General features: G+C 40.9%; 1 protein-coding gene across 4 annotated transcripts in view; it reads right to left on the bottom strand.

Moving 5' to 3' along the window:
• FYN (FYN proto-oncogene, Src family tyrosine kinase) overlaps nucleotides 1-25,138 on the bottom strand; it is a 198,977-nt gene that overhangs the window by 146,495 nt on the left and 27,344 nt on the right. The window lies entirely within an intron of this gene.

The raw sequence follows: 25,138 nt of genomic DNA on the forward strand, positions 1-25,138 counted from the left end.
AGCACCGGTGGAATTAAGACTTCAGACGAGTGAAGATGGGGTGCAGATTAAATGCCACAAGACAGGTAACGTGCATGAGCCAAGTGAACTGAGTGCAAGCAAAATTGTGCTGCTCCCTCTGTCTCTTCCCTGTTGCCAAATGTAACAGAAAACCATTCGCCCATTTTGCAACAATCAATAGCACAAATGTGGTCATGCGTGGCAAGCAGTATTTGTGGCCATGCACTTCGGGTATGGGGGCCCATGAAGAACGAACAGAGGGCCCAGCAACCTTGAACAGGGGATGGCCGCACTGCAGCTCCAGCCCCAGCAATGGCTACCAAGAAGCAATTGGCCCAATTTTGCCAGATTACTTTTTTTTTTTTTTTAAAGAGAAACCACACATTTGGATTTTTAAAAATGCAAAATATCCTAACTTTTAAATGCTGGCTCAAATTTTTTTTTAAAAAAACACTGGGCTAGGAAAAATATGGGCTACCTCTAGCGTTGTTACTCTTTAAAGTTCGGCATTGAGAAAACGTCAGATAGGAATTTGTTCTCTCTCTCTCTCTCTCTCTCTCTCTCTCGCTCATTCCCTCTATTTTTAACAAATGAGAGCTTTTCACATGTTGCTAGGCTAAAGGCAAAGACCTGATGGATGAAAACTATCTTCTTTTTCTTACTTTCACACATCCAGTATTTGAACTAAAAAGAGCTCACTTTCCTTTAAGTGTCAATGCACTCACATACTCTGCTGCTACACATTTAACACAGACCCCTGAATCATGCCAACCTGATGGAACTCAGCTAACCGTCACAAGGGTTAAAATATGTGTTTGGGTAGGGAGCACAAGTTAACTGGTAATTTTAAAAAGGAACACATAAGGAAGGGCCAAAAATTTATAAACACTCAAGTTGACTTTTAGTTTATCAAATTTCCTCAGGAAAGAACTTCCCATTTACAGCTGACTTATATTACAACAACACACCCAATAATTTCATTCAAATGCTATTTTTAATTGGTTCATCATATCACTATGCTTCAGGAACTGAAAGCAAGAAGTACATAAAGTCATCAACTATGGTACAGAACATTCAGAAGCATTTTGACTGGGGAAACGTTGGAGCAAGCACAGCATCTCCACCAAAGAAAGGTATAAACGGTAGACACTCTCACATGAGTGCATGGTCTTTAAAAAAAGTTGCCATTGAAAACTTCTGAAAATTGAAAAACATTTATTGCAAGATGTGAAGAATATATTTGGTAATGACTCATTTGTGATAACATCATTGGGCTGATCATTCACTTCGCTCTGGTTCCCACAGTTTATTAAGGAGCAATTTGGATGATGATAGATATTAATGCTTCAACTTTCAAATGGTTTTCCACCTTACCCCACTACTACGACCTCAGGCACACGGAAAGAGAATCCCTGTGAAAGCCCTCTGCACAGCAGGCTTCTTAACTTCCTATTGAAATTTGAGGGAAAGCCTCGACCCTGGCACTGGTTAGAACAGAATCCTGTGTAACATCTTGTTGACACTGGGTGAGGTTCTTGCCTATGGCTCCCTTTTTCTTTCTAACTACAGTATGTTTCTCTGTCTTGTGCCCCTTATCTTTGGCAGCTCTGTAGTTGTGCTCTTGCTTGTCCTTCTCTGCTCACTCGGTCTCATCTATTTTGCCTTACTTGCTCTCATTCATTACTCTGGATTTCTCTTTGTACTCACTCGGGTTTAGCTATTTTACTTCTCTGGTCTCTTGTCCCTTCCCTCTCCCCTCTGCCAAAATTAGGTGTCCACAAAATGCATTCTTATTTTCCCTTACCCCTAAGGATCTTGTTTTAATCAAACACACCGAGCCAACATGTTTGTTGGAAAGACTCTCTATTTTATACTCGTGAAAAAGGAACTGCTTAAAGTTTCCAGTATGTTTGAAAGCTCTTCCCAGCTCCCACCTTCAGATATTGCAGCATTCCCTCAGATTGCCAGGGCAGACGTGAACACCCCACTGATCATAAAACCTGCTAAAAGACTGAGAGTCAGGAAGCCATTGCCTCCAAGGGGTGGGAACTGGTCCACAGGACTTCCAGGGATCTCTCTGGGCAAAGAGACCCAGACTGACCTCTGTGCTTCCACTCCACAAGCCTTTGGCAGAACGACCTCTTTTCCATTGAGCTACCACACTTTCAAGATCTTTGCTGAAAACAGATTTAACTGCCTGAAACACCGAAGAGTCATTTATAATTGTGCTTCCCACCCAAACAAATTTGACAGCTGAAACAACATGGAGCCTCTGGGACGTGTATTACTTAGAGGCAGCTTCATACTGGAGTTTCATAACTAGATAGACCCAGGATTGGATGCTAACATTCTCTCTATATATAGCATGATGCCAGGCAAGTTAGTTGACTTCTCTGACTTCAGCGTTTTTTTTTTTAACAGTAAAATGAAGATATCAATACCTACCACATAGGATTTCTGTGAGGATTAAGTTATCTGAGGTAATACAGAAGAATGACTAGCACAGCACAGCAGTAAACAGTGGTGTGAGGGAACGGAAATTAAGAACACATGCTCCCAGGCTCTCTCTTCCCCCAGCTGCTGAGGTGGACTCTGGCTTTGCCTTCTTGGTTCTTCCCCTTGCCCACCCTTCTGGGAAAGTCTTGATCCTGGCCTGTTTAGGGGATATTTTATGACACAAAATCAGGAAGAAATGTGGAAGAGCAAGTAGGTCACGGTTGGGAAATGTCTGTAGGTTTGTAAGCACTGTAAGGTGTGAGGAAAGCTGGCTGGAGAAAGAGGGATTTGAAGTACTGCTGTGGAGTCTATGTCCCCACTGTTGTACTGAGAAAATACAAGTAAAGAATTTGTTATTTGGAAATTATGGTCACTGGACTCTACTTGACTCCAACATCGTTATTAAACTGGATTGTGTGAGTCCGGCTGTATAAGGGTTAGAATGAGTGTTACATCAGTTTTATTATTATTTAGTTTTACAAACTTGGGGGTGGAGGTGGTCCACTAGCAAGAGGGGGAAGTGAAAATCATATGGCCTGCCTCATTGTAAAAGGAATGAAGAAAGGCACTGGGCGGTGGGTGACTGATGGTCAGAGGGCCCGTGGCCAGGTCCCATTACCCATCCTGATTCACTCTAATTCCAGTGACTCATTAGCATTTCCATGTTTCAGTTCTTCCCTTGTGAAGTGGCAGGATGGGAGGGCTACATTATTATGGCACATGAGTTGGCCTTTTAGAAGTTAGCTGGGAGGTATGCCAGGAACTAGGTCCTTATCAACTCTGGCTTATATTGCTCCTTAAGCAGTAGAAGTATGTGTGCACATGCACACACACACACACACACACAGACCTATATGCACACAGTAGAAGTATGCTTCTACTGCACACACACACACACACACACACACACACACACACACAGACCTATATGTGTGTGTATACGTATGAACGCATGCACATTCACACAAATTCTGGAGCTACCCCTGCACAAACCACTAAATCATTTAAAAAGAAAGCCTTCGAAAGTATCATCTGGTCAATCTCTCTACATTCAAATAAGAATATCCTTGAATCTAAAAAGATGACTAAACTTTTCCTAAAAATCTCCACATGAAGTACCTCTCATGTACGGCCTTCTATTAATGAGGTACTTGATTTTCTAACAACTCTCATGATAGAAAAGTTCATCTTTGCTATATTTTAAAAACTGCACTCCAGTGTACACTCCCAATTTGGCTTACCACACTAGTTTGTTTTTGCATAAAACATATCACCTTCTAACAATTATACAATTAACTTACATATTGACGTATACTGCCATTGTCTCTTCACCCAACTAGATTAAGCTGCCTTGTCCACCAATTTATTTCAAGTACCTAGCATAGGACCTAGCTCACACCAGGCACTCGATAAACATTATAATTTGAAGATGAATTCTTTTTTTCTTCAATCTTTGATTAAAGTCACGCATCTAGAGAGCTGGAAAGAATCTTAGAAAGGGATCTTCGAAGATGAGAAAACTGAGGGGAGATGGCTCGTCCGAGGTTATACAGGGTCTCCCAAGCCCTCATTAGTGCTCTTTCCACTGCACCTCAGTGCTTCCACGCAGAACTGCGATCCTGGGGAAATAGCTTGGGTGGGAGGTGGCCAATCTGAACCCATTAAAGCGAGGGAGTCAGAGAGAATAAGCTATAGCATTTATTTACAGAAGAGTAAAGCCTCATATAATAATAATAGTTTGTGCATCAGTAGCTGCTTTCATCTAAGGATCTCAGAGAGTTTATGAAATTCTTATCCCACAACGAGAGGTATCATTATCTACTCTCGGTCAAGAAAGCTAAGAGGCTGGGTGTTCTACGGCCTACTGCGGGCTGGTTCAAAGCTCTTTGACACTGCACATCTGCTCCTTAGTTTCATGCTCCTCCGTGTCCTCATCTTTATCCACATATCAAAAACAGCTTGATAAAGCTACAACGGCTATGGTAAGCTCCTCGGTTTGTTCTCTTCTAGGCACCCCTAGGACCCATTCAAGCCTATGCCAATTTTTAAGCCAGTGTTTAGAGAAATGACATTAGGCATTTGGAGGTGTTCAACCATGCAGTGCCTCTTTCCAGGGCACCAATGGCTGGGACTTCCTGAGCTCATCCCAGAGAAAGGCCAGCCATAAGGACATCTGAGGTACATGGCAGCCTTTGGGGGAAGGGATTCTTTTCTTTCCTCAGTTTACTGCCCTTGTCCCACACACTCTTTTCGTCTGTGGAAGGTAAATCGACTCTGCTGGAATTTTTACCTACTCACACAATTATAGTGTTTACAGTTACCCCTCCACTACTGAGGAACCACATTAAGGGTCAATTAGATTGAGTCAACATGACAAGCCCTGAGGAGGAGCTCATTTAGATTTTGACCAGGTGCCACTCTTTCCACTTTGGGGAGATGAAGAAAACAGTGATTTCTGTCTAATTATTCTTACCATAAAGCTTTCCCCGGGTCCCTTACTGTATAGAGACAGGATGGCTTGCTCTCCTTTATGCTCCTGTCAAACAAAGATGCCAGTCTAACCAGTGCAGACTAAATGACATCAGCTGCACAGCAGCCTCTTCACCAGTGCCAAGTTTCCGGCCTCAGCCTCAAGCAGAAGAACTCTTGCAACCATTTGCTGTGTACCCTGTGTGCTTCCGCTGCTTCTGGAGTTCCTGGAATGATATGGCTGACCTTGCCCTTGGCCTGGGAGCTTTGTGGCTGAACTGCCGCTCAGCATCCTAAGGCTTGCCTGCCCCTTTGAACAAGCAGAAATTCTTACTGTACTCAGGATTTCCCAAAGTTTTCTGAGAGGCCTGTGCTCCTTGGGATATTAAAAGGTAAAATGTGAAAAAAAGAATTCTGTGATAAAGTAAGTTTGTGAAACTTGGGTAGAAAAATACATTAAACAATGGCCATCCCTCAAAATATTAAAAACAGAAATACCAAATAATCTAGTAATTCTACTTCTAGGCATAGAACCAAAAGAAGTGAAATCAGGGTCTCGAAGGGTCATTTCTACACCTGTATTTGTAGCAACATGATTCCCAATAGTCAGAAGATGGAAGCAACTCAAATGTCAACTTGCATTGAATGAATAAACAAATATGATATAGCCATATAATGGAATATTATTCGGCCTTAAAAAGGAGAAAAAGTCTGAGGCATGCTACTATACGGATGAGTCTTAAGAACTGTATTAAGTGAAATAAGCCAGTCACAGAAAGACAAATACCATGTGTATTTGAAGTACCTAGAGTAGTCATAATTGTAGACAGAAAGAATGGTGGCCTCTAGGGGCTGGAGAAGGGAGACTGGGGGGCTGTTGTTGAAGGGGTACAGAATTTCGGTTTTGCAAGTGAAAAGAGTTCCGAGGATTGAGCAATAAATAATGTGACTATACTTAGCACTATTGATCTATGAACTTAAAAATGGTTAAGATGGTAACTTTTATGTTATGCATATTTTACCATAATTAAAAACAAAATACATTCAACAGTCTTTACAGTAGGATTTCTCAGAGCCTTTAAATGCTGATGTGCACTGGGAATCCCCAAGAGGGGGTCACAGCAAGCAGCTTTCTCAGCTTATCTCAACACACGATCATTTTTCACAGAGCATCTCATGGGACCCATGCGCTTCAGAAGACACTTTAGAAATGAGCTACTAAACTGAAAACTGTTAGAAAATAGGATTCTTTTTTTTAATATTTACATAAAGGAAGGCAAGATTCCAGAGCCTGAAGCTTTAAGTCACTATCTTTCAGATGAGAACTGGATTCTATCCTCATCGGTATCACTTATTAGCTGCATGGTCTCAAACATGTCATTATTTTTTCTCCTCTGATATATGAGAATAATACTTGCTCAACTTACCTTTGTGGTGAAATCTAATGCTAAAATATATGTGAAAGAACTTGCAAAGTACCAAGTGCTACTCAAAATAATCGTTACCTACTTATGCTTATTAAGGTACAGCAGACAACCTAAGGCCGTGTTAAGAGCTCCAAATACCTCCTGGGCACCAAATAGGCACTAATAAGCATAGAGATGAAAGAGGAGGGAAAAAGAACCATAGACTAAATTCTCGCAGTGTAGCAAAAAGAGAGATTGAGAGGCTGAGAGTCAGAAAACATAGGCTCAAAAGCCGATTTTATTGCTAACCTTGGACAAGTCATTTAACCTCCCTGACTCTCAGTTTGCTCAGCTGTCAAATAAAGTATTTGAAAGAGATCATCTCAAAGGCCACTTCCAGCTGAGTCTATGAAATACTGAAACAGATGTGCTGCGGTACCTTGCACGACTTCTCCGTCAGACACTTAAGGGCCCGCCCTGTGCTTCACGTCATACCAAGATGCAGAGTGAGCAGATCACTGTCTGTGTTCCCTGGGGGACAAAGAAGGGGCCACTGGCCTCCAGACCAGCATCCAGAGGTGAGACCGTGCACACGGGGGATGTCAGGGATTTACTTCTTTCATGTTATACTCCTAGTCCCTCACCCCACACTTTTAAAAAAGATGTTTCCCAAGTATCTTTATTGCACTACTGACTCAACTGAGCTAGGTAGATAGTGGGAAAAAGTTGGTAAGTGAACAGAAGTATAGACTTGCACAGAAACAAAGCTGCCAAGTCCTGGGGACCCATTTTTCTGCAGGTTCAATGACTTTAATGGAAAATATAAGATGCCCAGCCACTGCTTATCAGCAGAATGACAACATGTCCTAGGCACTCTCATGGAGGGGTAGAGAGTTGAGTGTTTCAAAGATGGGTGAGGAGTGGCTGGAAAGAGACATTCAAGGAACCTGGGAAAATAAACAGTCTCTGGGGAAAATGGGAATAGGAGAGCCAGCCTCTATAGTGAAGGAGTGAGCAACTCTGAATTTACTGTGTATAGTGACAGAGAACCACTGGTTAGTCAAGGATGTAGGGGGCAAGATGAAACTATGTCAGTGTGAGGCAGACTGAATACAGGGAAGACTCTGAGTCCCAAATGAGTGGCAAGATGGTGCTGGCGGGAAGGGACTGCAGGGGAGAGGAAGTTGGGACAATTTAAATAAAGGACGGATGTTTAAGACTTGCACTACGGTGGTGTTGATAAACAGAAGAGATGAAAGGGGGTAGTTCTGGGCAAAGAACACATGATAAGAAGTTATCAATCTGTTAGATGGAGCAAGAGAGCTTGTGTGTTCTTAGCTTTTGGGGAGACAGGGCAGAGGGAACAGTTGATGATTCCCTATAATGACTAAGGAATAATGAGACGAGCTGGAAATCAGTGGTGGTAGAAAAGGGATCTCAGTTGATGTCATGTTTAGACTGAATTGGTAATAAAGATATTGAGTAAAAATGCCCTATGGAGAAAAGGTGGAAACAAAAATAGTTTTGTAGACATGTAGACATGGGCATGGAAGAGGCTCGGCATGGGGGTGGTGACAGACAAGGCTGTTTGTGCAGATTGCATTTATATGAAAGGTTCACATCTCTGGATCCAGGAAGAGGCATTCGAGGCTCCAGAGACCTCTTGAAATAGTAATACTGTACCTGTTTGTGTGTATGTCTATACATTTTTGTGAATGGAAGATTCCTAGCTTTCATATGCTCCCCAAAATGACCCCCAAACAGTGGCTTAGTTGGTATTAAGTTCCACAACATTTGACGAAAAATTTCTCTCCTCTCTTCTTGACAAATCTGCCATGTCAGAGCACATTAAGAATAAGGTGCTAAAATTGTATTTATTACCAAATTTAGGAACCATGAAATAGTTATTCTCCTATCATCTGGTAAATATTAAGATATATTATTAACACTCCAAAGGCCATTGACATTGGTAAGTATATTTAACGCAAATATTTTAAATTAAAAGTGTTAAAAGAATATTTAGAACTTTGCAAATACAGGTAGGTAGGTTCCTTGCAAAAGGCTTACTGTATGGTACTTTAATACAGGGTACCCAGATCTGTTAATATTCACAGCTGGATTCAAAGACCTGTCAAAGACAGGAGCTCCTTTTAATAATCATCGCATTTTTTTCCCCAAAAGGATGTTATTAAGTAGACTGCAGTTGTGACTATAAATACATGACATGCCTATATTACTATAAATAAATATTACACATTCTCCCAACCCATTTAATTACTGTTCACCTAAAGCCATGCAATTAGGAAACTGTCTGTTGAATTCTGAAAATGGAAAAGGCCCTCCTGTCTCTCTCAGGTAGGTTTACAGTCCTAACAATAGACTTAATGAAGCCTTTTAAAAGAAGGACAATTCCATTAAAATGACCGGGGCATGTAAAAATTCATTACATAGATCCTCCTGCTGTCTGATGGATTAAATGCCTCATCACACCTAAGGAGAAGTAGGAACAAAGAATAAAGAAAAATCACAACTTTTGGAATGAACATGTTATGCCTGAGATTTAATCTGGCCCCATAAATCAGTGAGAGCTTTTACTTATACCCAAAGTGGGAAGAATGTGTGCTTGGTATCAGATAAATTATGAAATGGTCCTAGGAGTGTTTCTGGCTTATTGAATATAAAATGACATAACAATCCATGTCTTGATAATGCAATAGCCTTATTCCCTTGAGAAATGATAAGGGCTTTAAAAATAGAGTCTACTTTTGGGAACTGTCTGAGACTGTTAGCACCTATTACCCCCAAGTGCCCCCAGAGATAGTACCAATTGACTGGTTTTTGTTAAATTTATTCCTAAGTGTTTTATGTTTTTCTCTTAATATTATACAAAGAATTGTTTCTTTAGCCTCGTTTTCCACCTATTAGCTACTAATATATAGAAATACAATTGATTTTTGTATATTGCCCTTGCATCTTATGACTTTACTAAGTTCCCTTATTAGCTCTTTCTAGCAGTGGTTTTACACTTAGAATTTGTCTATATATACACTGTCACATCGCCTTCAAATAAAGACAACTTTACTTCTTCCTATGAAGACTTAATGCTTTCTTTTTCATGTCCTTGCTCTCTCCCCTTTCTTAAATAGCTACAACAGCCTGTTTCACTGGCAAAAAAGTTCCTGCCACTATACTCCACTTTGCCTCATGCCATATGAGGCCCTTGTAGGGCCACGAGGATTGGGCCATGTGGAACTGTGGCTTCGAGCAGAAAGATTCTGATCCCATCACGTCATCTGCAGAAGACCAGAGGCCTGATTCAGAACCTCAAACTTTTAAGGGACAAGAAGTTATAGTTGATTTCCTATGGTTTATTTACTTGTATTTAAGGTGCTGACATGTTAGAAAAAAAAAAAATACCCAAAGGAGTTATCGAATTGTTAGACTTTTGAGCTAGAAGGGTCCCTAATCTCTCATAACAAAAGTGAAGCTCAGCACATCCAGTGACTTGGACAAGGCCAGCTAGAGGCAGAAACAGAGCCTGCTGTTCTGGACAGGACATGAACCGAGAGTTCAGAGACCTGGATTCCAGCCTTGACTGGGTCAGAAATGTATACCTGCCTTAGACTATAAGTCTAAGAGTTGCGGGGAGACCTCAGATACTCTGGGTCCTGGTCCAAGTAGATGGGATAACTTGGGCTCATGTGAATATGAGCATCTTTCTTTGAACCTTTGCTAGGGGTGTTCCCTAAATGTGGGGCAAGATTACATTTTCCAATCCTGGCCAATCTGTAGCTGTCTATTACTATTAAGGAATGAATTTTCCTCTCTCCACCCCAAGTAAACGACCCTGAAATAAGTTAGGATCTCATAGAGCTGTTCTGGTTAGTTTATACCAACTGCTGAACATGATCATCTCATATTATCACAAAGTCTTAAAAGCTCGGTTTAACATCTTAGGCTCAGACGCATTCCTGGGGATCCTGGCTAAACTCTTACACTTGACCCTTGGACAAAATGAGTTTGAACTATACTTCTACATAAACTTTTTCAATAAATACTATACATGTATTTTTTCTTCCTTATGCTTTTCTTAATAACATTTTCTTTTCCCTAGCTTTATTATAAGAATACAGTATACAATATGTATAACAAAAATATGTGTTAATTAACTGTTTTTGTTATTGGTAAGGCTATTAGTTAATAGTAGACTTTCAGTGTTTACTTTTGGGGGGAGTCAAAAGTTATATATGAATTTTCGACTGCACAGGGGGTCAGTTCCCTTAACCCCTGTGTTGTTCAAGGATAAACTGTATTTGTACTCGTCTCTTAGAAGAACTTTGCAGAGCTAAGAAAATCACCAACCTGTTTAGCAAGGATATAATATGTTCCCTCTTCATTAGCCAGGGCAAGTTAACAAGGATGTCCTCAAATTAGCGAGCATATTTCTGTCAATCAAATACACACATTTGAACAGCTGAAATCCTAGGACTCTTGGGAAGTTTAGCCTTTCAGCTTTCCCTGATAGTCACATAAGGCCAAGCATTCTTACTCCTCAATCACTTCTCTAAAATAATTGTCAGCTGTCATTGCTAACATGGAAGTTCCAAGAGGTCAAAAGTGTTTACTGAAATTAGGGACAGGCCCCAACTGGGCAAAATAGAAACCAGACATTAAAAGAGCACCACTCATAGCTTTTGGGTATGTGCTAGGCAAAGACTGTTTCACTAGAAAAAAAGAGGAAGCCAGGGAGGATGGGAACCACCACACCACTTACTTGCACAGGGGGTGCTTAGGAATACTACCTCATTTGACTTGGCAACAACCCCGTTGGGGTTGATATAGCATCTTCGGTTCCCAGGAAGCCAGATAAGTAGCATTCCCAAGGTCAAACAGCTGGTTAATGGTAAAGTGGCAATTTGAATCCAGACTGATAGCTCTTATTAATTTTATTATAAAAGTAATAGGACCACATTAACAACCATTGAGAAGAAAATCCTATAATCTCATAACTTAAATACAACTGTTAGCATTTTGGTGTAATTTTTGTAGGCTTTTCTCACACATACATTTTGCTTGCAAAATTAAGATCATATTCCACAGACATTTTGGTATCCTGCTTTTTTCTACTTCATAACTTAAACATCTAAATTATTGAATAATTTTTATAATAATCATTTTAACTAATACATAATATTCTATTGAGTTGACCTGTAGTATACATATCATAGATTACATAAGAGATCTCAGTTGTGGAACGCTGAGGTTCTTTTAAGTTTTTTGGCAAAGAAGAAATGTTATTTCCATTATGTATGCCTCCTCAAATATGTAATGTCACCATCAAAAGTTTCAAACACACAATATCAATCAACAGATGATGAAAAACTATGATTAAAATATTTTGGAAATGCCACCATGGCTGAGCTCTCTGGCCTGGAATCAGATAAATCTGATGAATGCTATTAATGAAGAGTGACCCCAAAATAAAAAGTTTTAAAAAGAGGCACTCCTGAGATGCCAGACAACACATGCTTTTAATGGTTTAATGCTCTACTTTTAGTTTCATAGGAATGCCAACAAAAGGAATTATCCTCACTAAAATCTAGATTTAGAAGAATGGAAATTCTTTGCAAAGAAAACAAATCCTATTAGGTTTACGTATCATAGTGGTCAGAATTCACAAATAAAGCTAAATGCTCCCTCAGGACTGTGTCATATTTCATAGTTAATTTGCTATTCAAAATGCTATAGTCTCATTTTTCTCAAGTCAAGTGAATGAGCAATTTACAGAGCGGCTGAGTTCTCATCAAGTAACTCTATGAAGTAAAAGAGACAGCAATGACAAACTCTGCGTAAGTTTATTGAATTTATAAAACATAAAGCATGGCTGTCAGAAAAATCTCCTGTGTTTGGAGGATAGTAATCTTCGAAATATGTGTGTGCCTCTGGGTGGATATCTGTTTTGAAGGCTTTGTTAGAATCCATGCTACCATCAGTTTGATGTGGAAACAGCACACTTAAATGCCTGGCAGCTTCTATCTGCTCCCCAGATTAATAATAATCTTTAGTTATTATTACATAATTATATAATGATACTATTACTGATTGAAGAAAACTGAGTGAAAATGGAAAGAACTGGGTATTCATTCCTACCGAGATGAAATCTGCTAATGAAAATGTGACTACAGTCCATACAAGATAACCTTGTACCCTTCCCACAATGGTTGTTTAAAACCTACACCTTTCTCTGCATATCCTCAGCTCTCTCTACCCGACATTTTGATGGGGAGTTGTACTTCGTCAGACCCTAATGACATCCTTTTCCTCTCCAACTTTTAGCTAATCCTGTATTTCACCTTTCCTTTGGACTTTCCCTTCTCTTAAAATTTAATCTGTTTACCCATGGGAATGTTTAATGGAATGTCCAAATATAATCACTTTGGAAAACTATTTGGTATTATCCAGTAAAGTTGATGATGCACATACTCTAAGGCTTAAAAACTCTTCTCTTAGACACCTATTTTAGAGAAACTGTTTGCAGCAGGATGAGCATACAAGAATGTTCATTGTAGCACTGTTTAAATAGCACACAAAATTGGAAATGACCCAATTGTCTGTCAAGAGAAGACTGGATAAATAAACTGTGGTATATTCATATAATGCAAAACCATACGAATTTCAAAAGACAAATGAATTTCATTCATGTCACTTCATGCATCAGTAGGGATGAATCTTATAAAACAAATGTTGATAGAAAAAAGCAAATGACACAAGAACACCATTTATATATAGCCCTGAGACAAACAAAACTTAATAATAGATTGCTTAGGGAAACACACACAGAAAAGCCAGGAAATGACAAACACAAAATTCAGAACAGTGGTTCCTTTGAGGGAGAGGGGTACAAGCCAGGGAGGAACACATAGGGTTTTCCAAAGTACTGGTGAGATTCTAGTCCTTAAGCTGCAGAATGGGCACAGGAGGAGGCTGTATTTCTTTCCCGCCAATCCCTTCTTCGTGTATGAATATATGTATGTATCTCTCCCTCACACACACATTCTTTTTCTCTCTCTATCCTTTGTATGCATATATATTCCTTTGTATATAGCATCGAAAAATAATTTCTCATGTTACCCTGGGCCCTGGACCCAGCTTCCTAAGCCCCTTCTTCCTGGTACTCTGACCCTCTGCAGAGCCCTCATCAGGGACCCTTGTCTTAGACTGAGTGCTTGCTATAGACGACTCCCTGATCCAATCAAACACGACGACCAACGAAGACCCAACATGATATCCTTTGTTCTCTACACCAGGGGTCCCCAGCCCCTGGGCCGCAGACCAGTACCAGTCCATGGCCCTTTAGGAACCAGGTCGCACAGTAGGAGGTGACTGGTGGGCGAGCGAGCGAAGCTTCATCTATATTTGCAGTTGCTCCCCAGCGCTAGCATCACTGTCTCAGCTCCACCTCAGATCATCAGACAGTAGATTCTCATAGAAGCATCAGTCTCCAGTGCCAAAAAGGTTGGGAACCGCTGCTGTACACGGACTTACCTGAAGCATTTATATAGGCAGCTAACAATGGGAAGATAAACTCTGTGTGACCTCTCGCTCAGAAGGTGGTGCCAACTACATTACAAGGAGACCTGAAACGCCACTCAGAGTGCAAAACAGCCATTTGCTAAATTACACCAAGGAGCTGTAGGCGGCAATGCTGGCCTGGATCTCCCACACACACCAAACTGCAGGGTCTCCTGCTACACTCGAGAAGCTTGTCAAGTCTGCTCCATTACACGACTGCTACCCAGCTTGACTTCCCCAAACCGTCCCTTCCTCATTCTTATAAATAGTCTCAGGTCTACCCATCTCTCAGACATCCAGGCTCCCAATCTTATCTTTATTATCATCATCTTTATCTCCTCTTTTAAGAGTAAGCTCTGAGATTAGTTTTCAGCTCTAACCTCAGTTAGACTCACTCAGGAGTCCCTGATCTTGGTACCATGGCCTCAATTTAGATGAAATAAGAGTTCTTATTGGATTTATTCTATTTCAGGAATGTTTACTCTAAATCTTCTCCTATTTCCTACTCAAAAGTTAAAACTGATAAAGAAATTATTTCAAAAGCAAATAAATTTGGCACATAGTTTTGTTTTTTTTTGTTGTTTTTTTTTTTTTTTTTACTTCCAGTTTCTCCTTTGTTTAGTAGACTACTTATTGGGGAAAAAAACAACAACAAAAAAAAACCACATAAATTATAACCATAGTCCAAGAGATGTGAGTCTAGGTAATTTGATTTTCTTCAAAAATGTTTCATACCATCTTTACTGAAAGACAAGTGTGAAATATCAGGCCAGCGAAGGTGACTCTAAAGTGAGAGGTAACAAGAACCTGACTCACAGACCTAGTTGTGGGAAAAGGTGGGGGGGGGGGAAAGGCACATTGGTTGATTCCTTTAAGTTGGGTAAAGCAAGCTCTTGATACTCGTGGGGTCAAGGGATATGGTGATATAAGAGAAGATGCAAAAATCTGTCCTTTACCGTGTCAAATTTGAACATGATACAACAATGGATATTCATGGGTCAAAGCATCAGGGGAAACGATGGCTGCCTAAAATTTACATACAAATAGGCCTCAGGCTGCACTAATATAAGCTCTACTCTGAAAAAGGAAGTAAAAAAACAATCTCCATATTTCCAACAAAAAGAAAGTGCTTTAATTGCGCTTCTTTGTATTTAACCAAAGGAGATGAAAACTTAGATCTGCACAAAAACTGGCACAAAGACGATGATAGTGGATTTATTCGTAGTCGCCAAAACCTGGAAGCAACCAAAGAATGTTCTTAGTTGAACGGAGGTGAATGAATAAATAAACTGTGGGACATCCAAAAAATGAAATATTACTCAGTACTAAAAAGAAATGAGCTATCAAGCCATGAAAATATATGGTAGAACCTTAAATACATATTAGCAAGTGAAAGAAGCTAATCTGAAAATCCTACCATACTATATGATTCTAAATATATGATATTATGGAAAAGGCAAGACCTTAGAGACAGTAAAAAGATCAGTGGTTGCCAGAGATTAGGGGTGAAGGATGGTTGAACAGGCAGAGTACAGAGGATTTTTAGGGCAGTGAAACTACTCCGTATGATACTCTAATGGTAGATACATGTCATTATACATTTATCAAAAGCATAGAGTGCTCAACACTAAGAGTGAACCTTACTGTAAACTACAGACTTTGTGTCAATGTAGGAACATCAGTTCTAACAAATGTACCACTCTGGTGGGGGATGTTGATAAAGGGGAGAGCTATGCAAGTGTGGGGGTAGGGGGTGTATGGGAACTTTGTACCTCTCCTCAATTTTGCTGTGAACCTAAAACTGCTCTAAAAAATGAAGTTTATTAAAAAAATAAGACCTGAAAACAAAAACTATATAATTGCTTTTTCCTGCCCTGACATGTCTTGTTCTGTTGTCTCTGAAACGATCACTTCTGAAGCTTTTAACTTTTTTCTTCAAAATACATTATATCACGTCATGTCATTACTGTTGTTATATTTACCATCTAGAAAACCCAGAAGCCTAATTGTATTTTCCTCTCGGCCACTGTAAAAATTGAATAATGAAAAAGTTATTTAATTGGCTAGTAGCCAATATTTATTAACACAAATGCAATAAAATAAAGTACTTAACCATCAAAAGTTTTTTGTTCTACCAGTGCATGAGTTACGTTAAAAAAGTGTTCCTGACATTTGCCAATGAGGCCTCCCCCATACCTGAAACCTTACTATGGATCACTGTGACAACTTTTAAACTTCATGTGTAGGTTTTATAAGTTACTTCATTTTTAATACCTAAAGGCTTTTCAAACATTTTCCATTATCAAATTTACTTTTCTTCAATAAGCATCACTCTGATACATGGGTCATAAACCGTTTTTCCTCATTTAATAATAGTGTAATAGGTAAAGTGGCAGTTAGTTTGCCTATTTCTCCAACCTGTGGTCTGGGAGCACTACTTTTCAGACTATTCCCTTATAGATAGACAAAATCTTCCCCAAACACAAAGATTTGGTTTGTTTGTTTTAAATCACTGTAGCATTAAGACCTGACGAAGAGCAACAGAAAAAATAATATGGAATGGAACCTTTCCCCAACCCATTCTTCTATCCTAAGTATGAATCAACTCCACATCATATCTGAAAGTTATCCTATCCTTGGCCAGTACGGACCAAAAAAAGGGGGAACAACAAATAGAAGTTGCTAACTTTTTATTATTTCCTCCCTTCATTAGCATCTCTTCATCTAACTCCTGTTTGGGATCCTCTTGTACAGATTTCACAGCACCTTGTACGTCCCCTTCAGATACTCCTCGAAGTTAAAGTTTACGCTCGATGACCATCTGCTGCCCCCACCGCCGACATCACATGGCTCTTCAGCGGCAGTCGGGACTTACTCCAGCCTGTGAGGCCCACACACTCTCCACTGCCTCATGCTGCCTGCGAGCAACCTTGAAACCATCTCACGTTCTCTTGGGCATCTTATTTGGAAGTACAATGCAAATGAATGCATTGTCGTTTCATCCCTTCTTCTGTTAACGTAAATGATCCACCGGGCATCTCACTTCCTTTCCTTCACTTACACTCTGACTATATTCAGTAGTGACACATTTCACAACTTAATGAACACCCCTCCATCTTCTGAGAAGGAGCCACATTCACAGACCACACATCAGCCACAAAGAAGGATCGGTCTTTTGTAGAGGCAAACCCTTAAAACAAAGATTAGGATTACACATCTAAATATGGGGTGCTAGCCCCTCCTTAAAAATCACCCACAGGCTAACACCCACAGGTGTGCTACAGAGAGTGAGTCTCAGGACTGAAACCCACTGACATCAGTGAGAACGACTGGGCGCCTCTTTCCTCAGAGCGGCGAATAACCAAGCACTGCACCAACTCATCTTTCCCACAGCGCTGCCCCCACTGCAGGGCATTTTCATTAGAGTGAAAGGTTATAGACACCTGAATGTCAACAGAGCAATAGATAGCCACTCAAAGCATGGCTGAGCAGGATAGGAAACCCTGGGCCAACTGCATTCGGTAGACTCAGAGTTCACTGAGTGACCACACCCAAGGACACTTGCGTCACAAAGGAGCAACAGTGACCTGGAGGGTAGTCCCTGCACAGCAGAACTTTGTAAGTCCATCCTTGGTTAATGTTTTCATCAAGATAATGCTTATGGAGATCACAAATAATTCAGAGCTGAAAGAGGATAGTTAGTTAACTGGAGGAAAGAATAGAAATTGTAAAAGATTTCAACAGGCTGAAGTGGCTGCCAGAACTGACCAAAACAACAAAAAAAGCACCCCAAAATTGACAGAAACAAAATCCTGCTTCTAATTATATATGTATAATGGAGTCATACCTGATCTAAGCCATCCAATCTGCTCAGCTGGGACACCTCGTCCCTGTTCACAAGTTCTGCCAGTGACCCGGGCCCCACATGCTGAGTGGGTGAGGCTCCAGGCCACCGACACTCAGACTCACACCAACGCTATGACTCTGGCTTCAGACCTGGACTTCCTTTTACTCTTTGGGCTCAAGTTCCTGTCATGAGTCCTACTCCATTTCAGCAGTTGATCCAACTCTTTTCATCAGCTTCCTGGCTGGAGTCTTGTCCCCATACACGAGTACTCCTCTTACCTGCCCCTTGACTCGCTTAGGCAGACGATGCTGTACCAACATCTGTCCTTCCTGACTGCCACCTACGGAAGTGTTCCCCCAGTGCTATGCCTTACCAAATTGTTCTAAGTACCTCCTGTTTACTACCTGCTGCTGATACCATCCCCATGAGCATACTCCAGCCCATGCATCTATCTGTTCTCTGGATCCCTGTCTGGACTATATTCTAGACCCAAAGCTGATCCCATCTTGCTACTGACAGAAACCCAGCTTTTCTACATGGCAGCGGCAAAAGGGAAAGATTTAAAGCAATTCATATTTTTAAAACTTTTTTAATTTTAATTTTTCAATTAGACTTGACCTTCAATATTGTTTTGTATTACTTTCAGTTGTACAGCATAGTGGTTAGATATTTACATAGTTTACAGAGTGATCTCTCTGATTAGTCTAGTACCCACCTGGCATTATATATAGCAATTACAATACTATTGGCTATTCCCCTATGCTGTACTTTGCATCCCCACGACTATCTCGAAACTATCAATTTGTACTTCTTAATCCCTTCATTTTTTTCACCCAGCCCTGAACCCCTCATCTGGCAATCAATCACCAGTTTGTTCTCTGTATCAATGAGTCTATTTCCATTTTGTTTGTTCATTTATTTTGCTTCTTACATTCTGCATATAAGTGCAATTGTATAGTGTTTGTCTTTTTCTGTCTGACTTATTTCACTTAGCATAATACCGTCTAGGTCCATCTATGTTGTTGTAAATCATAATATTTCATTTTTATGGCTAAGTAATATTCCATTGCATAGATGCACCACAACTTCTTTGTCCAATCATCATTGATGGGCACTTAGGTTGCTTCCATTTCTTGGCTATTGTAAATAGCACTGCAGTGAACATAGAGTTGCATATATCTTTTCAAATTAGTGTTTCGATTTCTTTTGGATAAGTACGCAGAAGTGGAATTGCTGGGTCATACAGTAGCTCTATTTTTAATTTTTTGAGGAACCTCCAATCATATTTTAAAGTCTTCAAGATTTTTATTGAACACAAGCTCAATGTAATCTGAAGGTGTGACAGTAGCTAAGTGAGAGACGTAATCTTGGTCTTCATTAGCATAGCATACAATGATGCAGAAAATAAGTGCATCTCCTAGGACCGAGTAGTCTTAGGTGTAGAGTCCTTACTCTACCCTGTTCAAGCTAAATCTGAAGAACGGTTCTTGTCTGAGAGCCGTGTTTCTAAAGAGACAACGAGATAAAGGGAACACATTCAGGAACAAGTAACCAGAATGACAGAACCTCTGACATTAGGTAATCTAAGAATATCTGTAAGAATCAGGGCTGTTGGTCTAGGAAAGGAGGATTTTCAGGAAAGGGGCTTCAGGTGCTGAAGAGCTCTGACATGGCAGAGGACCTAGAGATTTTCACTACAAGAGACAGCTTGGGGGTCTGTAGGAAGGGGTGGGCCGAAGTAGTAGGTGCTGGTCTCATCTCCACTCCTGCCTGGGGTGACCCAGCCTCTCCAGCCTCAGTTTCCCCCTAAGACTGGGAGGATCTGATTTTGAAGGCCACTCCCTGCACTCAGAGGCCAGAATCCTTTGTCCTTACATAAACTGCAATCTGAGAAAGAGGACACAGGCATGGCCTCCCCTGTTCTGAGGCTTAGGAGGGAAGGGTGGGTCTTAGGTCTTCCGAGTGGACCCTTACGGAAAAATCAAATTCACCAAAGTAATGTGTGAAACAAATGGTCACAAGCTTTATGTTTCAGGAAATAAAAAATACAGAAATTCTCAAAGAGAAGTTGAGGGAGGCAGAAAAATGCTCACCTCCTCCCCAAGATACTTACTTCTTAGTCGCTGCAACTTTATATGGCATGATAGGATATGATATGATAAGGTTAAGGGTCTCTAGAGGAGGAGTTTATCCTGGATTACCTGGTGCACTCTAAAAGCCTGATAAGAGGGACTCAGAGGGAGATGTGATAGAGACGCAGAGAGATGGTGGCCACGTGATGCGATGGCAAGACATTGGTGTGATGTGGCTATAAATCAAGGAATGCCTGCAGCCACCAAGAGCTGGAAGGGACAAGTGACAGATTTTCCTCCAAAGCCTTTCGAGGGACAGCAATGCTTCGGACATCTTGATCTTGGACCCTGACCACAAAAACCACGAGAGAACAAATCTCTGGTGTTTTAAGCCATCAGGTCTGTGGTCATTTGTTATGGTAGCCACAGCAAACTAATCCAGAAGGTATTCTTCTCAAGTAAAATTTTGTTGTGGGAAGTAATAACGCTTTTTAAGGGAAAAGCTTGAATTTTAATGTATTTTTCTGGCCTATTCCATACCAGGCTCAAAATAAGTGCAGCTCTGTTTTTCAAAGTGTTTAGAGGCAAGGACAAAAGCATCTTTTAAGCCATTCTGCATACACATTTTACTAATAATCTCTCCTTCTCATGCAATTTCAGCAGACAATAAGTCTACGTGAGGCAGACAACCAAATGATTCCAATCTCTACCCAGCAGGCCTGGCTGCAGTGAAACAAATTATGCGGCATCTCACAGATACAGGAGAAAGCCTATGGAGTAGGTGGGAGCTGGTCTTGATTCTCTATTATAATGTGGGAACATTTCTCCCCCAAGCTCTCCTGGTAACATCCAGCTTTCATCCTGTAGAATGATGAAAGCTATTGAGATGAGGAATACAATAAAATGATCCCCACAGGCCTCCCTGGACTCCCACATAATGCTCCCTCTAAAAGTCACTCTCACGCTGTCACCTAGGGGTCCACCTGGTAGAACTGGGTCAGGTTTAGAAAGATGGCTCCCCTTTTAAGTTTTCTAATTTTTTCATCAGTACTATTTTTAAAACCACAAATAAGAGAGAAAGTCCTTCTAAATTCTGTGAAAATAAAGATGCAAATGAAATTACCAGTTAAATGCACGAGGCTGATGATGATTCATCTGTCTCCTGCGCCACTGAGCTTCAGCACAGGGAAGCATTCCCGGTGGCACAGGGAGAGAAGGGCGCTCCAAGCCCCAGACCTGCTTTCGGATCTTGCCACTTCCTAGATGTAAGTCCTTGGGCCAATCATTTCACTTCTGTTAGGTTTCATTTTCCTCACTTGTAAAACAGGGCAACTGAATGAGATAGCACGTGGCCAGAACAGTGGTTGGCCCACAGGTATTCATTAATGTTCGAGGAATGAATGAAGGAAATATTCTGCATCTCAGGCTAGACAATCTACCCCCACCTTTTCAACTCTTTCCTTGAATCACAATGTAAATATTGTTGTCTGTAGCTTTCCCAATGGTCATAAATATCTGCCTGAGTTTATAATGTCTAGGAAGAGGGAACTTTTACTATCTTAGTAATTCAAATTGGCAGAAGACACATTTTTTCTTCTTGGACAGCAGCACCTAGTTTTACAATCTAGAGTTTATGTAAAAGAAAGTTGGTCAGTTATTATGGGCGACACATAAAAACTATTTTTGGTCCAGGACTAAAAATATTTGCTCCTCAGTCTAAAACAGCACTCTAAATAAGTTCCTCTTCCCTAAACACCCCACCCCCCAAAGCCAATCCTGTTTCCTGTTTCCTGATTCCCAGTCACCAGGAAAGCAGGCCGTGTGAAACCTGGTCTTTACTTGGTGGTTACTCAGTGATCTTAAGGCTGGTCTTCCCTGTTGCCTGATCACCATGAGAAAGGATCGATCTGTGTGTGAGGTTGAAGCAGGGGGCATGGAGAATGGAAGCTAACTTGGCATCCCACGGGCTCTGGGAATGACAGCCCCAAGCATGTGTGTCAGAGACAGTCTAAGGGATGACTCTCACCTGCACAGTTGCCCTCTCCAGCCCCCAGGAGCACCTGGGAAGCCCTCCCCTCTATTCAGGAAGCAATAGTTTCTACAGATGGCTGGGAGTTCTGCTTATGCTGTTCTTCCCTTCCTCTTCTTACTCTCTCTTCTACTTCCTTATAGCACCAGTGCACCCTGTCAGATGGTGCACCCCAACACCAAAGCCCCACATTCCCACTGGAAACACAGCCTCACGCCTCCCCAGCAACCAGCATTCTCAAGCCTTCGGACACCTTATGTAAGCACTGCTGACCTTCTAACACCTGGAAACTCTCCTCTCACCCACTAAAGAAAAATCTTATGTGAATTAATTTTCCTACCTCTTAACCAGCTGTGTAGGAATCACGTACACATGGCTTTAAAGTTTAGTTCCAGACACAGTTTCAAATTTTGAACCCCCCAACTGTTTAGAACCAGATTTTGTTTTCATGAGACTATTAGCCCCACAATTGGAAATGATATTTTTATCATTTCTCTTGGGACTTACCAAAACAAAAGAAACACTGAAAAATGGAGCAACTTCTATGCACACTTTACATTTACAGACTAACACACTTCAAGGAAATCACTGAGAAAAAGGAGGCCACATTAATGCAGGAGGTGATTTTTCTATTTACTTTTCTTTCTGAATGACAATTTTTATTTGAGCAGGCCTCTGTGTCCATCAACTAGGCAGTAGTATTTGTGGCCATTATTTGTGGCCTAAAGGCAGCTATCTAGATCGTGCAAATAACTGGAATAGCAACACAGTAATTCTTGGTCTTAATGAAACTATGAAAATGAAAGGCAGGTGCCAAAATACTTTTAATCATGCTAGACAAAGGCCAAGTAGGATACATGAAAACCAAACCTTTCTCTTCATCCCTTTGTGAGTATTCATGACCAAAGTAGATGCTAATCTAATAAGTAGGATGATTCAGTGCAATCGGTTTTATTTAAAAAAATGCATTTTTGTACTTCTGACATAATCTCATTATATTTTCTTTAAAATTCAGTTAAGTATATATTTCATTTTTAGAAGATACACTTTATATATTTAAATCTTATTATGGAAACCATACTCAGAAGTGTAACCCTCAATAATTCTAGAAGATCCTATGCCCCCCAAAAAAAGTTTTAATGTTTTCCTTATGCTCTTACTGCTCCTCTTCATACTGCCCAGATTACTTCATTCTTGATAATTACCTATTCATTTGTTTGGTTAAAACTTTGTACCTTTGGAGAGAAAGCCAGACAGGATTGTCTTATCTCTGCACAATGCTATTAACAAGCATGGTTTCCACAGATAAACTCCACAGGTAGAGAAGAGAAACATCGTTTCTCAGGTACACAATATTTTTTACTTTGCTACCTACCAAAGTGGCTTTCACTGGCTCTCATTACCCCTTAATTTGGTCATGTGCCATTCATTCATGCCTGCAGTCAACATTTTAAGAAGGCACACTAGAAACCAGGCACTAGGCTTAGCCCATGTACGGATTCAGATCTCACAAAGCAGACAGATATTACAGAGAACACAGATATTACCGTTATTGTAGTACAAATAACTATACAACAAGAATGATAGCTTTGAAGAAGTGCAAGGGGGGAGAGTGACCCCATCTAGTTTGGGAGGGAGGGTGTCAAGGAAGACCTCTCTAGAAAGTAACATTACTTTTTTTAAAAAAAATTACTTACTCAAAACATTTGTTCATACAATTGAGCATACAAAAATATACTGTCTCAATACTGTGGCGTAATTCATGGTAAGGGACATAGCTCCCTCACAAGACTGTTGCAATGGTCAAGTGGGACACTCAGTATGTAGCGGAAGTCCAATGAACTATGGATAATAATTAATAACTACAGAATTTATTCTAATTCATCTTTGAGCTTTGGCATTTCAAAACAAAGCTAATTTTCCATTTGTGGTTTTGTCTTCACAAAAATGAAAGAGAAAACTCCAAAACCCATTTATGATTTCTGTGATGTTTCTTCATTCGGACTGACCAATACCCATATCATTTACTTATACGACGCCAGAGATACAAACACAAACAAAAAGAAAAGCTGATACATCTGTGCTCAACAGTCCTATCAGCATTAGAAAAAAAGAACTCTGGAATTAGAGCTTCTGAATTAGAGCTTTTAAAAAAGTGAGCTCCCGCAGGGCGGTTAAGTGTACTTCGGGTCCTACTACTTGACTGAGAAGGTGCAAGAGCCTTTCAGAGGCAGCTCACATTCATGCGGCCCAAGAAGCATTTTCCACTCCACTTATAGCTTTTCTTATTCTGAATTCCCTCACTACTTACATATATCCAACCCACACGACAGGGCTGATCGCATTATTCATTCCTTCGTTAGACACTCACTGCGCCTCCAGGTACAAAACACAAGGCTCTGCCTTCACGGAGCTCCCAACCTACAGTAGGCCTTACTAAGCGTTCTTCAGAATGGTGACCCAAAACAGCTCTTTATCCTTTTCGGTACAAAACCCAAATCAGAAAACTAGGAAAAAAAAAAGGGGTGGGGGTGGTAGGGGGGAGGGTTGTGTTTTTAGGTTAAAAAATGAAGAATTTTACTTGGTCCTGCAAAAGAGACCATTTTTCTCATGAGAAAAACGAGGTTCGGAGAGGAGAAAGGATTTGCCTAAAGTTGTAGAGCAAGTGAACAGCAGAGCAGAGGCAAGAATTTCATTCCACTCAGGGCTTCCCACCCCGCTTACTGAGTCCTCCTGTCTGCCGGGCATTGGGCTGTTCTGGGAATACAAGTTAACGGACTCACCTCCCCCATAAACTGGACCTGCCCCTCTCATGGCTGCAGGATCCACCTCAGCCTGAGCTACACAAGGCAGGGCACATCCTGCATGCTGGAGCAGCAGCAGGCATTTCCTGGCCTGCTCCGTCAGGGGTTCGGCTATTCTGTGCTACATCACCCTGAGGTGGCTGCAGCCTGCTCTGAGTCTGGCCTGGCCCAGGAGGGCCGCAGTGTGGACCCCCATCCCTCCACCCCCACCAAGAGGGAGTGCCTTTGCCAACCCTGGTTTCCATGGCCAAAACCTAAGTGCACAGGGATTCCAGAAGGCTCCCCTCTGCCTGGCCTGGACTATGGCTTTTTTATTTCCCAAAATCCTCTTGGTTTTGTATAAGATACATGACTGCCAGTAGATCATAGGGTAGTCTGCAGAAGCTAGGAGGCTGCATAGGTCAAAGGTCAGGAATTGTTCGTAACTGCTCTAGAACAATGTT

Source organism: Rousettus aegyptiacus, unplaced genomic scaffold (genome assembly GCF_014176215.1).
Source record: "Rousettus aegyptiacus isolate mRouAeg1 unplaced genomic scaffold, mRouAeg1.p scaffold_m13_p_1, whole genome shotgun sequence".
In the NCBI taxonomy this organism is placed as follows: domain Eukaryota; kingdom Metazoa; phylum Chordata; class Mammalia; order Chiroptera; family Pteropodidae; genus Rousettus; species Rousettus aegyptiacus.